This window comes from Carassius auratus, chromosome 47 (genome assembly GCF_003368295.1).
Source record: "Carassius auratus strain Wakin chromosome 47, ASM336829v1, whole genome shotgun sequence".
NCBI lineage: Eukaryota > Metazoa > Chordata > Actinopteri > Cypriniformes > Cyprinidae > Carassius > Carassius auratus.
The window spans coordinates 12,984,543-12,997,248 of record NC_039289.1 but is presented as its reverse complement, the minus strand read 5'-3'; the positions used below and the strand labels follow the sequence as shown (position 1 = coordinate 12,997,248).

At 34.8% G+C, this 12,706-nt stretch overlaps 1 protein-coding gene across 3 annotated transcripts in view; it reads right to left on the bottom strand.

Annotated features, from left to right (window-relative positions):
- The window catches only part of LOC113065150 (E3 ubiquitin-protein ligase RNF123-like), a 126,407-nt gene that overhangs the window by 23,658 nt on the left and 90,043 nt on the right, over positions 1-12,706 (bottom strand). The gene's annotated exons all lie outside the window — the stretch shown is intronic.

Sequence of the window (12,706 nt, the reverse complement as noted above, 5' to 3'; positions counted from 1 at the left end):
GAAAGATTGGGTTTCTGTCTGGTCTCTAAGCTGAGACGAAGGAAATACAAGCCCCTTAAAATCTAATTCACTTCCTCCTCCGTCCGTCTCTTCTGAGCTATTACCTTCAGATCTTGTGTCTGTGTAACGAGGGAAGCCACTATTTGAAGGTAATTTGCAGGGACAGAGAGTGACCTTGACTGGGCTGGTTCACTCTGGTTCATGGCACCCTGATAAAACTGCTGGCTGCTTTACTCAATTCATCTGGTTAGTGCAAACTAATGGAGAAATCAGTCAAAGTCAGGACTGGCATTGTGTGACTTTGAGAAGATTTGGTGAAAACGCCCTCACCCTCTCGTCATCAAAGGCATAGATCAGATTGCTTATTCATCATAACTTGCTCACCAATAGATCATTTGCAGTGAATGGGTGCCGTCAGAATGAGAGTCCAAACAACTCCTAAAGACATCACAATAATCCACACCACTCCAATCCATCAATTAATGTCTTGAGAAGTGAAAAGCTGTGTTTTAAAGAGACAAACACATCATTAAGAGGTTTTTAACTTCAAACTGCCGCTTATGGCTAAAATTACAAGTTTGGACTCTCATTCTCACTCTGAAGCTACATTTTTCCAAATCTGATGAAGAAACAAACTCATCTCCGTCTTGGAAGACCTGAGGGTGAGTAAATATTCAGCAAATGTTGCTTTTTCAGTGAATCAGTCCTTTAAAAGTTGCTCTGCAAAGTTAAACGGGTGAAATCCAGTCATTCTACAACAAATCTACACGTTCATGAGTTTAGCTTGAGGTCGAAATATTTCCCCACAGAGATTTTGCTCGTGTTCAAGTTGGTCATGCAAATTCGACATGTTGACCAACAAAAGCTGCTTGATTTGAGACTGATTTCTGTGGGGCTACAAGAAGTCAACAAGAAACTGATTTCATGGCTTAGTTGACATCCATAATGTAATCCAAGTATCATTGAATATATATATAAAAAAAACAAAAACAAAAAAAACAATGCAGATCAAATCAACGCAGATTAATGCAAATTAAATCAGTGACAAAGATGCCTTAGGTACATCAGCAAATAGGAAACAGGAAACTGATTCAGCACATGAGTACTACACTACCCACAATTCTGAAGAGAGATCCACCAATCAGAACGAGGATCAGACACACTCTAATCCAATTACATTTGAGTATTTATATTATATTATATTATATTATATTATATTATATTATATTATATTATATTATATTAATTATATTATATTATATTATATTATATTATATTATATTATATTATATTATATTATATTATATTATATTATATTATATCCAGTAGTTATAAATACACTTGCTGGGCACCATTACATTCATGTAAATGAGAGAATATAATCTGATGTAGAGATTTTGAAGGATAATGTACATCCCGCCAGTTGTTATCGCAGAATAAGGAGACTTGTATCACCCTGAAGTGGGTTATTCATTGATAACAACCAGCTAGATGTACATTATCCCACTTATTACACAGCTACTTGCCACATAAGTAAATAATTAGACACAAAATATTGATTTGAGTTGAAATATTTGAATGCAAAGCTGCCCTGAACACAGTTGTGAGCAAACAGCAAGTTCAAACTAGAGATATTTAAGGGATACGGTACAATCAAACCACTTATTACGCGATATTTCACCACGTAAATAATTATAGCGATTAAAAGATATTGATTTACGACTAAACAGTTTTAAAATCTTACAGTTTGTTAGTTATCTTATAATCTATTACAGCAAACAAAACAAGCGTAGCAAAATGCCAGCAGCTGCGTTTTTATGAAACGAGAGAGCGAGTCTGCGATACCAGGATGACATAAATAATTATACACAATATTGAATCGAGGTTTCATATTTTATTAGCTAACCAAACGCAAAGCTTCCACAAAGAAAAAATGTTCCTAGTAAGAGTATAGCGCTGACTTTAGTTACCCTGATGAGCCTGTGTTATCAGCTTTTACCAGTTGTTATCGAGGGATAACATACACAACTGACCAATCAGAATCAAGTATTCCACGGAGCCATGTCTAATCACATCCATTCATCTTTCTACATTCCATTTGTCCTGTGTAGATTTCTATTCTATTCTATTCTATTCTATTCTATTCTATTTCTTTCTTTTATCAAAGCACTATAAGAAATAATAATAATTTCAATCTATAATATTTATTATCTATATTAAATATACATTAAATTAATATTTAATATTAAACGCATAATTAAATATTTATTTGCATTTTTTTTATCATATCAATAAATATTTTTTTTGCATTTTTTTATAATTCTCTTCTATTTATCTTTGGTATAATTTATCTCGTTAAATGTAGGTATTAGCACAAATAGTACATTTTTGAATATTTTGACTGATGCTGAAACAGACAGCTTGGATGTATTACGTTAAAATTGTAACGCTGCTACGTATTTATGGCTAAAAAATAAAATAAAATAAAAAAAATAAAAAACTTTTACACAATTTTTTTTATATCATTAAAGATGTATTAGTGCAGCAATAGTGGATGCCAAACTATTTAATGATTTCGCTGGTGTTGTTTTATTAACTATTTAATTAAGTATTTAAAGGGGGGTGAAATGCTCGTTTTCACTCAATATCATGTTAATCTTGAGTACCTATAGAGTAGTACTGCATCCTTCATAACTCCAAAAAGTATTTAGTTTTATTATATTCATAAGAGAAAGATAGTCTGTACCGATTTTTCCCGGAAAAACACGAGCGCCTGGAGGCGTGACGTGTGGGCGGAGCTTAAGAATCACGAGCGCCAGTTGCGTTGAGAGCATGTGGAAGCTGTGAAGGCTGAAACTGAACGAGAGCAGCAGCAGCAAGGACTCGCTCCAAGCGGGGCTCGAACCCGGGTCTCCGATGGGAGGCGGACGCACTAACAAGGAGGCAGAGATATTTGAAGCAGTTTTACTCACCGCCTGTGGTTCCAACACACAATAGTGACCCTTTTTCGACTTGCTCTCAGTGCTCTGCTATACGGGAGCGCGCGCTCTTCCGGCAGAAGTGCGTCAGGACCCATATAAGGAAATTCCGCTCCATCTAACGTCACACAGAGCCATACTCGAAAAAAACTTTCCGAAACTTGTGACAAACCGGAAGGAGTATTTTAGGAACAGAAATACTCCTTCAAACGTACAACTTAATTTTTGAAACTTTGTCCATGTTTAGCATGGGAATCCAACTCTTTAACAGTGTAAAAAACTCAGTATGCATGAAATAGCATTTCACCCCCCCTTTAACTATTTGTTGAAATATACATTTAATGATTTCATTTTGAGTAATTTGGCCCTCCATACATTTTCCCAGAGTGTTGAAATGTTGTCCTTTATGATTAGCAATACTGTCAAGATAATATGAGTATCACTATTCATGTTTTCAAGAGACAGAGTGGCGATTCAAAGTAATTTATAGGTTTGTTTACAGATGCTTCATATCAATACATCACATATTTCATAGAACTGCATATCTAAGTTTTAGGGCTGTACTACAGGATATGAATGCTAAAACAAATACATCCCCAGACCAAAAAATGCTGAATTATTCATATCCAAGCAGATGTTGTCTGTACTTTTTTGTAATACTGATGAGATCTTGAAACTGGTTTAAGCGACTGCGTAGACAACAACAAAACATTTTTGGGCCAGACGTGTCAGTGCTTTTCTGTCAATTATAAAAATATCTTGAGCAGTCAGTTGTGTCAACACAGATACTCAGTGATGGAAGCACTGAAAATAGGTCAAGTGTGGAAACTGAAGCAGTATTATAGATGCGTTTTCCAATCCAGCGGAATTATAGAATTTGGAATATTTGCCAGGTTGATAGAGAAAATGATTTTCTCATTCATGTGATATGGTGAATCAATTCAATATAAAACAAATTGAAATAGCTTTTGCTTTTAAATTCTTCACTTTTTACATTTAATTTTAGCTTAAATTTTAATTTTGTTATGTGCTGTGGTCATTTTGAATAATTTTATTCAGATTTCTATTTAGCTTTCACAATTTTAATTTCAGTTTTAGTATTTTATAAAAAAATTGTGGTTAATTTTCTTTCAGCCTAATTTTTTTATTGTCTATTTTATCAACATTTATATATATATATATATATATATATATATATATATATATATATATATATATATCGGCCGATGATTAATGCGCATCTCGTCAGTAAAGCCGGTTCTCTAATCAGCGGCAAATTCCATCAGGTGCATTATTTCACATAGAGCAGCTGTTACTACACAGAGCCATTGTTACCTGAGAAGCTGCGCAAATCCACTTCATTTTCAGCGTTTATTTGCGCATCTTTTCAGTTGCATAACTGTCATTCATAACTGATGACTTATTTTTTTATCATATTCTTTTTTCATCATTATAGTATTTAATTTTTTTTCACCACAAATGTTACTTGTTAAAAATAAATAAAATAAAAATCCCGTTTTTCTAAGTTTATGAAAATGTTAAATACTAAATTTAACTAAAGCATAAATAGTTTCCATCTTATTTTTATCTTTAATATTCAGTACTATCCCTGCTATCGCCCAGTCTCATCATTTCCATTAATCACCTTATGTAACAGCCAGGCTGGCAGCTTCTTGAAAATAGATAAAGAATTCCTCTCTGGACTTTCGGGTCACCAAGAAATGTCAACCTCAGCTTACTTTAAAGCCGACTGGAGACTCCATATGTTTGCTGGGAGTTCAAATTGTAGCTTTTTTCACAGCTAAAGTGCCCATAAAATCTTTCCTGAAGAGAATTAGCTCAACGCGCTGTCAAAAATGCCACAACTACATCCTGAGTAATCAAGTAATCTGAGTAATTCCTGAAGTGAGAATAACGGTTTCTTGCAGGAATATCAACGCTCACCCAAACGGCTTGTCCATTCAAGAATGGATCACACTCATGGAGATTTGTCAAAAATATGTAGGAGCTGATTTTCCAAATGAGAGCCAGCAGATTTAAAAAACTGTCATATTCCACTTCCACTCTGGTGTATCATTGATTTTTTTATTTAATTCGAGCAAACAGATTTTCTAAGATCATGTCTTCATGAAAGCTGAAATCTAGGACAAGGCTCAGACAGGAAATAAGTCTGGGAACTTCAAAGCACTTCAAGTATTTTAGAAAAGTGACCTCTGGTCAGGCAACCACAGAAACTACAGAGAATACAGAGAGCAAACTTGGTGTTTCGATGGCAATTTGGCTCAATACTGACATGTTTTTCTTCCTGCCATGAGCACCAGAGAAATATAGTTATGATACAAACGTCTGCAAGGAAATATGAAACTAAACTAGATTTCGACAAAATGTGAGTGGTTTCACACTGTTCAAACTTTACTCTGGTGTAGTATTTACCCTAGGTAGTCAACAAAATGCATTACATTTGAACTGAATTGCTTATTTGTAAGTAATATTTATTTATTTAGAATCTTAGTTTTGTTTTCTTACACATTTTGCATGTACAATTGCAAATACAATTCAGGATTCAGATTCAGGAAATGAATTAAAGGCATACTCAATTCAATTTCTGTGCTGCACATCCCTGAACTTTCCAATGCAAACCGTGGGCTAGCATTCTTTCTTCCATCTTCAGAGATCGATAACATTGATTGCAGCACGCAATGAGCACACAACCTGTTTAAACACCTGCTTGTGCAAATGTCGCTATGTAAAACTGCTACGTGTGCCTTAAAAATAATGTCTAAAGTGCTATTTCTTCACTACACTAGCACTGTACAGATAGATTGGCATATTAATGTTGGTCCACAAGACAAAATTAAGTTCTGCTGATGGGTATCCACTAAATTCTTCATACAAAACTCTAATGAACTGCCTTCGCAAGAGTTTCGCAAACTGTGGCAAATCCAGAGATTTGTTTTTCTCAAAACAGTACATTGTATCAGCCTGCTACTTTATAAACATAATTTTGTTTACAGGTGAACTAGTCGCAAAAAAAAAAAAAAAAAAAAAACATTTCTAAGTGCAAAAAAAGTAGATCTGATTGTCTAACGAAGTCTTCACAAGAGTTTCGCAAACATTTGCAAAACCACTGATTAGTTATTCCATAACAACTTCTTTTGCACCTTATTTTACAGTACGTGCACTAACATGTACTTATAGTGTACTTACAGTGTATTTATCTAAGAAAGTTCTGGTAACACAAGGTAACTACATTGGGTAGGGTTAGGTTTAGGGGTAGGTTCAGGGTTAATACCTAGTTGTTACATAGTTTCTGTAATTACTATAATAAGTACATAGTATGTACATGAGGAACAGGACTGTAAAATAAAGTGCTACCAAAGTATGTCAGATTGTGGTAATCTGCCGGGAACCTCAACAATATAGTAAACAGAGCACAACTTTGCTTATCACAATATCTGTGCCCAATGCTGGCACCAACATTCTTGGCAAATCTGGTGCAGAAACAATATCAATTCCTAAAAAAAATCCCTTCTAGTGTTCTTTCATAACATTGCTTTTTGTGCAGTGTAGTTATTGTTAACTGAGACTAAATGTATTTGTTTTATAGATATTAAATTAAAGCTTCAAAAAGGATTTTTAAAGCTTAAAATATAGTTTCAGTTTAAAATAAAAGTACTAACATTTACTCAAACTTAAATAAAAATAAATTAAAGCTAAATATATATCTCACTCAACCGAGACTGGGAGAGACTTTCTATTTTTTTACTTGTTTACCAATGAAAAACTGGGAACAATTACAGAGGGGCTGTTAATGATCATCGCTAAGTGCAGATGAGAGCTTTGTTCTCTTTGTTGGAGGCGAGAGCTGCTCACGGCTAGAAGAAATGACTGGTAATCAGACATCACTTTACAGAGAAATGTGTATAGAGCCCCACACACACACACACACACACTGACCAGATTGCTGCGGCACAAAAGACAGGCCACACGCTTTGTTACCCTGGACGTCAGAGGCAAGGTGCACTTGGCAGAGGAGCGTAAACAAATGTCAGCGAGTGTGGAAACAATCACCCACACGAATACACTCGCTCAATGAGCTAATGATAGGAGCAGCTCCTGCAAAGATGCTTAAGACCCACAACATGCTCTATGCAAAGTTTCAAGCACAACTCACAAGTTCGTAGTCATCAAAATCTCCCCTAAAACAACTTTCCTATTCAAGTGACATCACCAAGTCCTTTCGCTTATAAACCCCGCCCATAAACAACCTACTTTATTATGAAACACCCTTACTTCTCATAATCCCATCCATTTAAATTAAAATCAAATCCTACCCTACATATTTTTGTAGTTGAATAAAGTAGCTTTCACTCTGAAAAAGTCATGCATATATTATCAGTGAACAAAGGTTTATACAACATAAATATACAGTTTATTGTTCATTCAAGTTGTTAGCTCAGAAAACAAATGTTGATTTATTCAACTTGAAATGTTAAACGTATAAAGCTGAACATCTATAAAAACCACCGTCCTGATTAACAAAGGCTGACCTATAGAGGCATGAGGTATTAACTTTTAATCAAAGGTTGAATATATGAGTAAGTAGGATTATTGTAGCAATAAATAGTGATGGCTCATAAAAGATGCCATCATAACACATAACAATATTGCATTAGCTTCAGTTCATCATTCAAAACCTCAAGGGGCACAACAGCAATAATATTTCTGTTTATTAAAGTTCTGCATTGTGACGTGAAAACAAATCATGTTGCCAATAAGCATATCATAGCACAATATCTCATTTATTATTAATATATATATTTTTTTAAATTGTGGCCAGATTATAAATATGGAAAACCATCCTGTTCTGTTCTCTCGATGTTAACCAGATGCAGCAATGTGATTTGCATTAATAAATGGGTTTGCATGTACATCTGCCACCAGATGATCCAATGACTGTGCTTACTGGAAAATACTATTAATTACATTTACATTTATAAGACGCTTTTATCCAAAGCGAATTAGAGTGCATTCAGGCTAACATTGTTTGTTTTTTTTACCTATCATGTGATCTCTGGGAATTGAACCCACAACCTTGTGCTAACGCAATGCTCTACCACTTGAGCTACAGGAACACTACACTATACAGTATTGTTCAAAATAATAGCAGTACAATGTGACTAACCAGAATAATCAAGGTTTTTAGTATATTTTTTTATTGCTACGTGGCAAACAAGTTACCAGTAGGTTCAGTAGATTGTCAGAAAACAAATGAGACCCAGCATTGATGATATGCACGCTCTTAAGGCTGTGCAATTGGGCAATTAGTTGAATTAGTTGAAAGGGGTGTGTTCAAAAAAATAGCAGTGTGGCATTCAATCACTGAGGTCATCAATTTTGTGAAGAAACAGGTGTGAATCAGGTGGCCCCTATTTAAGGATGAAGCCAACACTTGTTGAACATGCATTTGAAAGCTGAGGAAAATGGGTCGTTCAAGACATTGTTCAGAAGAACAGCGTACTTTGATTAAAAAGTTGATTAGAGAGGGGAAAACCTATAAAGAGGTGCAAAAAATGATAGGCTGTTCAGCTAAAATGATCTCCAATGCCTTAAAATGGAGAGCAAAACCAGAGAGACGTGGAAGAAAACGGAAGACAACCATCAAAATGGATAGAAGAATAACCAGAATGGCAAAGGCTCAGCCAATGATCACCTCCAGGATGATCAAAGACAGTCTGGAGTTACCTGTAAGTACTGTGACAGTTAAAAGACGTCTGTGTGAAGCTAATCTATTTTCAAGAATCCCCCGCAAAGTCCCTCTGTTAAAAAAAAGGCATGTGCAGAAGAGGTTACAATTTGCCAAAGAACACATCAACTGGCCTAAAGAGAAATGGAGGAACATTTTGTGGACTGATGAGAGTAAAATTGTTCTTTTTGGGTCCAAGGGCCACAGGCAGTTTGTGAGACGACCCCCAAACTCTGAATTCAAGCCACAGTACACAGTGAAGACAGTGAAGCATGGAGGTGCAAGCATCATGATATGGGCATGTTTCTCCTACTATGGTGTTGGGCCTATTTATCGCATACCAGGGATCATGGATCAGTTTGCATATGTTAAAATACTTGAAGAGGTCATGTTGCCCTATGCTGAAGAGGACATGCCCTTGAAATGGTTGTTTCAACAAGACAATGACCCAAAACACAGTAGTAAACGGGCAAAGTCTTGGTTCCAAACCAACAAAATTAATGTTATGGAGTGGCCAGCCCAATCTCCAGACCTTAATCCAATTGAGAACATGTGGGGTGATATCAAAAATGCTGTTTCTGAAGCAAAACCAAGAAATGTGAATGAATTGTGGAATGTTGTTAAAGAATCATGGAGTGGAATAACAGCTGAGAGGTGACACAAGTTGGTTGACTCCATGCCACACAGATGTCAAGCAGTTTTAAAAAAATGTGGTCATACAACTAAATATTAGTTTAGTGATTCACAGGATTGCTAAATCTCAGAAAAAAAAAAAAAATGTTTGTACAAAATAGTTTTGAGTTTGTACAGTCAAAGGTAGACACTGCTATTTTTTTGAACACACCCCTTTCAACTAATTGCCCAATTGCACAGCCTTAAGAGCGTGCATATCATGAATGCTGGGTCTTGTTTGTTTTCTGACAATCTACTGAACCTACTGGTAACTTGTTTGCCACGTAGCAATAAAAAAATATACTAAAAACCTTGATTATTCTGGTTAGTCACATTGTACTGCTATTATTTTGAACAATACTGTATGTTATAATATATGTCGTCAATATATTTAAGTTTAACACATTAGACACGTATGAGACTAAAATGCTATATTTCTGCTTTAATTACTTAGTAAATTTGGAATATTTAGTAAAAATAAATGTAGTTTGATTTGATTTTATATGTATAAATTAATTTAAAAAAGTATTGGCAAAAAAAAAAAGGTAAAATAAAAGCAACTGAGCACATACTTACCTGAACATCTCAAATAACCAGAACATCTCAAAAGATTTACCAAATGTGAATAAATTGTTGGTTAATCTGAGACTCAGACTACCTCATGATTGCATCTGTAAATTGGCACAATTCTTTATCCGTAGTGTAATGACAGAAAACTGACGATAATTACTGCAGCGATTCTCTGAAGCGCAAATATGTTTTGGAGTATCATTCAAATGATGCTGCTCTGACCCAAAATATAGTGTCAGACACGCTGCAATCTGCTCCAAGAAAATAAATGACAAGAGACGGATTTAGAAGTAAACAGAGAAACCAACACGGAATCTCGGGAGGTAAAAATGTGACAAATTACACCTTGTAATAGAAGATTTTGTTTCAATATTTAGATGTTGCCTTAAAATGTGTATCAATTTGCCTTCACTAGTTGATTTCAATGTTCATGTGATGATATATATATATATATATAAATATATATATATATATATATATATATATATATATATATATATATATATATATATATATATATATATATTTAATAAATAATATTAAAGTAATTGTAACACTACAAGAGATAATAGTTAGACTGCAATAATGTGTCTTTGAAATGTTATCGAAAGGAGTCTGAATAATGACTGGTCACAACATACTGTAGACATTTTAGAGCAATATATTAATTCAATGCATATTAAAAGTAAAACCCAACTTGATGATACTGACACGAAACTGTAATTATAATCACTTCATTCTCCAAATGATCAAACAAACCAACCAAGCAACAACAAGCAAAACAAAAAGCAAATCAAAGTGAGGTAAAGCAAAACAAATTCATTAGTGAAGACAATGACAAACAAATTAAACAAAAAAACAGGCATGCAACAAAAAGCAAAAAAAGCAAAACAGATGAACATACAAATCAATTAAAAGACAATTTAAAAAGAAATGTACAAAACAACATGCCAAACAAACAAATCAAAGAAAACAAAGCAAAACACTGAACAGAAAAAAGCTATTTGTTTGTGAGTTTTGCTTTTTATTTGGTTTTGTATAAATAAAATAAAATAAAAAGACAATTTGAATAAATATTATGATTATGACATCTTGGTTGTCCAGCTACATTAAACCATAAGAGAAAACTAATGTCCTTTAAGAACAGTAGAATAACATGTCACGCCAGCTGCACATATTTTTTTAATATTTCATATTGTAACATGATTATCATAAGGTTAAATAGCTATTAGAGAACATAATCAAGCTCTTTCTTGGTGTTGTTGTGATGCAGCAGACTGCAGAGCAGAATTATCTGAACTGAACTGGATGCTCTGTGCTGAGGTGGGTCTACTGCTGCATTGTGGGAGATGGGAATGGATCATGTTTCTCTGCAGAGGGGAAGCTCTTGGGGGAAGAGCTTCACTTTCTGCTGTCTAATGCTGCGCTGGACCGGCTGAGGAAAGACCTGCCATTACATTAACATTATGCCACAGAAACCTCTGGGAACTTTGTGATTCCACTTCATAAAATCACTAGCAGGCTTTTATTCGCACCCACCGTCACACTGCTTAAAGCTACAGCAGGATTTGTGCTTAAAGGACCATAAAGAAGTAGTTTACTGTGGTGACACTGAAGCTGTCCTTGACTTCCATTGGTTCAGTTCAACAGGAAGAGCCATTATAAATTAAGAGCATAAGATGGAGGAGGACGGGGAAGAAGATACCATAGATGAATGAATCGCTTCACTTTCGTGAATGAAACGAGCCTTTTAAAGGACAGTTGGATCTATATGTTGTCAGTTTCTAGGATGTGTCTAATTTTCAAAACCATGTTATGCATCCACTGAAAACGTGTAGATGTTTTGTGTGTGTGTCATTTGCTGAATGACAGTCAGGTACACATCAGTTCGACACATTAGGAAAAACCAGCAGGGAGAATTTATGAGTTTGCACGTAAAACCATTCTTATGTCATTTGTTGCATGAATTACAGAGCCACTAAAAAGACATGGCATAAAAAAAATTATGAGATCTGGGGAAAAGTTCTCTGCATTCTCTCTTTAAAGTTTTGTTCACCTAAAAATGTTGGGTTCTTTTGGAAAAGTATCTTGTTCTCCTGAGAAAAAAAAAAGTATTGTGTTCCCCCAAAAGTATTGCATTCACCCAAGCAACGTTGCAGTCTCTTGCGAAAATACTGCTTTCCAAGCATCCAGAAACCAAGCATTCTCTCATAAAATTTGTGCACTCCCCCAAGAAACTTTGTTCTCTCAAACAACTGGCAAAAGTTTCTTGCAAAAGTACTGCATGCTCCCAAAAGTACCCCGTTCCCCCAAGAAACGTTGAGTTCTCTCGCAAAAGTTTCGTTTTCCCACAAACAACTGAAGAAACTTTGCATTCTTTAAAAAAAATTTCCCCAACAATTTTAGTTCAACCAGACCTTGCATATTTCACAATATTAGGCCATTTTTGTCTTATTTGTGCATTTTTTGGATTCTATATAAATATGTTTGCATCCCATCTAAATACATACCTTAATTCATCAAGACTCGATTTTTATCAAACAAACAAAAAATGATAAATAAATCAACTAATGATTGTTTCTTTGTCATTGTCTAAATATTTGAATGATTACTGAATATCTGGAGTTTATTATGCTGGAATACTGAAATGTTCAAATATCAAATGTTACTTCTGGCAGTTCTTGAGTGAGGCAGAGGCAGATCTGGATGATGGAGAGGCTGCTTGTTCTTTGCTGAAGCT